This window comes from Trachymyrmex septentrionalis, unplaced genomic scaffold, assembly GCF_001594115.1.
Source record: "Trachymyrmex septentrionalis isolate Tsep2-gDNA-1 unplaced genomic scaffold, Tsep1.0 scaffold75, whole genome shotgun sequence".
In the NCBI taxonomy this organism is placed as follows: domain Eukaryota; kingdom Metazoa; phylum Arthropoda; class Insecta; order Hymenoptera; family Formicidae; genus Trachymyrmex; species Trachymyrmex septentrionalis.
The window spans coordinates 296949-303356 of NW_017305938.1; the positions used below are offsets into that span (position 1 = coordinate 296949).

The following is a 6408-nucleotide window of genomic DNA, read 5'->3' on the forward strand; positions in this document are numbered from 1 at the left end:
CCAAGCAAGTCGTATAATTTCACGAATTTATTCTGTAGAAAGTGTTTCCCACGAGGATCCACAACTCATGATTAATCCATCGTATGATGACGTAGAAGAAGACCAACCGATTGATAGTGCACACGACCTCGAAGAGATCGTGCTCGGTGGGTATGCCGTGAAGGAGATCGCGAAGAACCGGCTCATCAGCAAGGAAGCTCTTGTAGGATCGCTCGGCGAGTTTGATCTCAACTGTTTTGCTTTCCGCCACAGAACATTTTCGCCGAATAATTTTCGGATCCGTCCGTTCACCCTGAATCCATCTCTCAACCACGCGCAAGATGGAGTACATCTCGCCCATTAATCCCCTCGTCGACCGTTAAAGAAAAAACGATCGTCGTTTTCACGGAGTCGACCAACGACTGATCGACCATTCATTCTCAATGCTTCCAGATGGTATTTTGGCAAGCCGACTTGATTTCCCGCGCTATTGCAATTTCGGTTACCTAACTTGGTGTCATCATCGGTCAAAAGTGTTTTGTTGCGAAACTTGTGACTTGCAACTTGCAACGCATGCTTGCGGGCGACTAATCCTCTTTACGACATAATACTCTTTAAATTTTGCAAAATAGAATCTCACTCTAAAAAGTGAAAATTATCAATCTTGACAAAGAGCACAATTTTCAATCTTTAAGAATGAAATTTCACTCCTTAAAGTAAGATTCACTCTAAAAGTAGAGAGTGCGCATGCCATTAAAAAACTGTCATTATATATTATACATATAATCACATTCGGACTTTTGAGCAACTTTCTACACTTTCTAAAAAAAAAAAAGATATTATATTAACATTATTTCAGTTGAAAATAATTTTGTTAATTCAATAACATTATTAATGGAACAAATAAAATTTTATTGAAACAAGAACAACGTGTGTATTTGATTAATAGTGTTGTTGTGAATTAAAAAAAATTATTTTCAATTAAAATAACGCTGTTGATATAATAATTTTTTCTGTGCGTATGATTCAAAGAAATAAAATTATAGGTTCTCTATTATTTTGTAACTGCACGATTTATAATTTAGGTCTAAAGAAATCACATTTGTGTTTCAAAAAAACGAAAACTGCAATTATGATATTATGCAATTTTCGCCATATTGTCAAACAAAATTCGATGATTCAGTATTCCTCAATAAAATTCTTACTAAGAAAGATCGCAAGTTTTGCCTCGAAGAAGATGCTTCTCGTATCCTTATTTCTAGGAATAATTGCGAATCTTTCTCGAGACGAGCTCAGAGGCAAGCTCGGCAAGCATGGTCTGGCCGTTGACACCGTCGGTTTCTATAAATAAAAGGGCAACCTACTCTGCATTCTAGGATCTGAAAGCTACGAAAATATCGAGAATGTCGACTCAAGCGTAATGTCGCCCGAGATGTTTGAAGTAGTTAGTGTCAAAGATGGATCACGTCAAACTGTGTGTGAAGAATTTATTGACGCTTTATTCCCAAAATATATTATCTCATATATTTGTAGACATCATACCTTAAGTAATATGATAAATATTTTTATTTAAAAAACTTTATAAAAAGCATCTCTTTTTATACTTTTCGTAATTTTCAGATTTTACATTTCTTCGCCAACTGGAAAAAATAAAAAAGCACTATATTTGACACGGAAGTAATTATGCAATTAGCATATTAAAAAGAGCTCTATAGCAAATAAAGCTTTCTTACGTTTTCAGTTACTCAAAAAGTCTGCTATGGAAAAGTTATCTTAAGAAAATGTGTCGACAAAAGAACCAAAGCAATTTTGAGACAAAGATAAATGTACGAAGTCTTCTTCAACGAGAGAATCTTACAATGTATATGACTACTAACAAGATTTCAATGCACAAAAAAAACTTAATTAATATATAATAATATTAAATAATTATATTTTATAATGTTAGAAGCAAAATATCAAAACATTTTTTATTTTTATCTCGAATGAACAATATTCCGTTTACAATATTGTTAATTTAATAAAGCCTAAATATGTAAAACCAAGAATTTACAAGTGTCATAAAATAATATAAATAATAGTAAACAGATTGATTAATTCTAATTAAATTTGATTCAAAATAGTACATATATTTGATTATTAATTCATTATATCGTTGAATACTGAGTTGAATATACAAATTATTGATAGAGCGTAATTATCATAATAGATATTAATTAATATTAATATAGATTGCTTTTGCAAAATGCAACAATACTTTCTATTAATATTATCCCACATTATCTATTATAAAAAATAATCATCCTTTTAAGCTAATAAATAAGCGTTTAAAAGCGAACGTCCTTCTGAAAACAGAATTAAGACTTACCTACGTTAAGAATACTCGTCGAATGGCACTTTATTTTCTACACAACAAATTGCAAATTGCCGTCTACTAAAAGAGATCAAGATAAAAATTAGAAGAATACCCAAGCTGGAGGAAGTCTGTCAATAGTCACAAATTATATTACGAACATAATGCTATTACGACGTTTCCGAGAGAATTTATCGAGGAGAAGCATAGGTAAAGGACGCAGCTGCTGAGTTAATATACTTACTTTCCATTCGTTTCTTTGTGACAGCAGGCAATAAAGAGCGTGAATCGGATCTTCATTGCAGCACCTGCTTCTAATACGAGCCTCATGCCAGAAAGTTGTACAATTCCGAAGTTTTTATGTGTACTGTATGAAATAAAATGTATGAAAAAAGCCCATATAGTTTTAACAAACTATAGCAATATAATTTTATCATCTTTAATCAAATCTATATCTCCTAATTTCTAATTCAATTTCCAGCTACATATTAGTTATTACGGAATGTGATTGTCGGAAGTAGTTTCTGTAAAGAAATACATTTCTCTTTCGCGTATTTCTCCCAACGTGATAATAATTCCGCGGACGTGTTACTACACGTGTGCAAGTTCGCAGGAGAATCCAACATCGATTGAGTAACGATGTCGCGAATAATATCAAAATGTCTATCGCGACGAACAGACGGAGATCGCTATAACTCCGCTTCCATCTCATCGCTCGCATCACTTTTCATGATGGAAAGTGAGGTGATGGAAAACGGAGGTTGAGGAACTTGCTTCCTTGTTCGTCGCCCAGGTACACGAAGAGGCTGCAAACGAGGGAGAGTCGAGGGAAAATGCAGTGTGGGTATAACGCGAATAGAAACGAAGAGGTGAGCGAGAAAGGCAACGAAGGGATGAAGAGCGTGCGCGCGCATATGTGTGTGTATAGAGGGGGGGGGGAGGGGGCGTGTATGTGTGTTGTACGTCGAGAGGAGGGAGAGATGCAGAATGCCTGGCTGCTGCGGATCGATAGAACGGAGCTGCGTGATAGTCGGCTTTCTACACGAAGAACCGATAGATGCCGGGAATTGCTGTGAATGAGACACACAGTCTACCTCATGATGAAGGCAGCCGGAGGAAATTGCGAGTATGCAAGCTATTCACGATCCGACTTCCATCGCATAAACGTCAATGACCGATTCTTTAACGGGCTGCCGTGCTCTCACAAACACATATATTTTATGAGATATCACGAATGACGTCCAAAAATGAAATATCAAAAATTATTAGAAACAAGCGTAGTTTAATTCATTCACATTCAGTTCATAATAATGTTATATGAACTGTCTATGAAATCGTCATTTTATTTTCAGAATTTTTACATAAGTGATAAAATTAAAAAATGAGCATTTTGTTAATTATATCAGAGCCAGGGTTGGGCATATATTTCAAGTACTTTTATTTTAAATACAGCATTTGTAATATAATTGTATTTTGTATTTCAGTAGATTACATAAAAATATTTTATATTTTATATTTCAAATCGAAAGATTAAAAGTATTTTGTATTTCGTAATTTAAAATAATAATTGTCAGTCCTAGTCAATCTTAGAAGTTTGTATTGGAAATACAAAATACTTATATATGTTCCGCTGAAATACAAAATATAATTATATTACAAACACTCTGTTTAAAATAAAGGTATTTAAAATACATACCCAGCCCAAATCAGAACTTTAAAAACGCTAATTTCACAAAAATTTTAATTGTAATAATAATTTATCTGACATTAAATCAATAAAACTTTAATTTAAGAGATAAGATTTTTATAAATTTTATTTTGTTTTAATTTAAATTTTAATTCTAACACAATATTTATTTAAAATATATTTAAGACAGCTAATTCTATTATTTATATGATAAAAAACATTATATGATAAAAAATAACTATATTGATTTAATAACCTATAACTAAAATATCAACCAAATTTTGAGAGATATCGTATAAACTAATATTTTCAATATAAATAGTATCCGTGGAATATAATATATACACATACCCACGTATAATTTCCTTCTCAAAACGCTATTCATTAACCTCTCAGCAAGAATGATGATTTAATTAGAAATATGTCGGATAGCTTTATATGGAAAATCGATAGATGCCAGGAATCGTCGCAAATGACATATGCAAACTCCACGATAAATGCAGTCGAAGGAAATTGCACGTACGTGGTGCTTTCGATACATGACGTATTTGGAGCAAACTAATTCAAATAGTATTCGCTAATGAAATGTCCAGACATAACTCATTTTCCTGAATAGTTATTCACCAACAATATACACCGTTAATATTTCTTTTAATAAATTCTTTAAAAAGTTTATTTAAAAGATTTTTTCTAAATTCTAAGCTAATGCCACGTATATTTTAAATAAAAAATTTAAAAATAAAACCTATTCGAAATTATTATAAATTTTCAATCACATACACACAAAATTTATAAATGTTATCTGTCTACTTATCTAATAATCAGATATAAGTTGCAATAATATCATTAATATAGCTAATATAGCTCTTTGTAAGTTACAAATTTCATTTATCGAAAAAAGTAGCTTTTAAATAGCCTAGAACTTGGTTTTTTATAAGAAAATTTTATTAAAATATTATATAAAACGCTGAGTTCAATATGCAATTCGCATAAAGTAAGTTTTATTTAAATTGGAAAATCAAAACGAATTTTATTATCTTATTTCATTTTATCTTATCAATGTGTTTTTTTTTTAAAGGAACTAATATCAAAGCTCATAAATTTAATTTAAAAACGCGCAATTCGACATTATGGTTAAATAATAAATGTTCCAAACGTAATTTTAATCCCAGAAAATCATAATTGTTTATGTAATAGACTCAAATACTTAATTGCAAATTTAATATCATTTAAAAATCTAAATCCTATCCTGATTTCAATATATCGCTACATTACATTATAATAGTACATTACATTATAATAGTGCGTCGCAAATTGCAAATTTTTCCATTCTTATACATACGAGAGAGATCAATATATGATATGAGAAGACGTAAACGTTCCATCGAATACAATGATGTGCAATTTCACACGTAAAACGTCGCGTGTTTATGAATTCTACCGGGACTGAAATATAAACTGAAATCGTCGAACGCCCCGAGGTTTTATGCAAAAAATACGCGTAGTTAGTGGCATTGATGTAATACATCGACGAAATCGAGATTTCGCCGGTGAAACACTGGGAGAAAAAAGCAGTGTGCTTTTTATTGAAAAATCAATATGCACCACTCTCGCAATACTCGAGAAGAGATTTATCGCTTGATGGAGGAAGATTTTTTGGTAAAAAAAAAAACGCGATTTTGCGAAATATAAGTTAATTATCGTTAATTATTCACAAAAGAAAAACCGTCTATAATAGAAAAAAGTCATACCAAAGAATTTGCAAAGAGAAATAATTTCTATACTGCGTCAGTAAACAATTTTTAAAGAGTGTCCAACAATTGTATAATACTTTAAAAAGTATTCCAGAAATTAATTAGATCCAAAGTATTAATAAGAAAATATAGTTTTTAAATAGTGCAATTAATTGCTTGTCAAAATTCGCATGCACTTATATAAATACCGACCTGTCATCTAGCGTTGAGACTTATAACTTAAATATCAATTTTTACCATACAGCTGACTTTTATTTCTTTTTGTACAAAAATATCACATACACTACATATATATAGGAACATAAATAGATGGACTATAAAAAGTTAAGATTGGAGTGTTATGAAAATAAATTTAATTATCATTATTTATTATTATATATTTTGGTATATTAAATAAATTAACTGAAATGCGACTTGAAATATTTTTTATTCTTTTATATTGATTACTTTTGATATACACATATTTAAAAAAAGTTTGAAAATTATATTCCAATTTCCATTTACGTAATAGATATTAAAATAAATATTTAACTCTGAAAATAGGGACTCTGAAAATAAATCTCAAATTTCACTTAAAAAATATTTAGAAAAAAAAGAAAGAGGAAATCTAAACATTATTCTTCATGTTTTATAAA

At 30.6% G+C, this 6408-nt stretch overlaps 1 protein-coding gene and 1 long non-coding RNA gene across 3 annotated transcripts in view; both read right to left on the reverse strand.

Annotated features, from left to right (window-relative positions):
* LOC108754079 overlaps positions 1-6408 on the reverse strand; it is a 93740-nt gene that overhangs the window by 71906 nt on the left and 15426 nt on the right. The gene's annotated exons all lie outside the window — the stretch shown is intronic.
* On the reverse strand, positions 2348-4445 carry LOC108754080. Its single transcript, XR_001939688.1, has 3 exons — positions 4371-4445; positions 2577-2699; positions 2348-2413 (listed from the first exon to the last, which is right to left on the reverse strand). It is a non-coding gene; the product is annotated as an uncharacterized LOC108754080 (long non-coding RNA).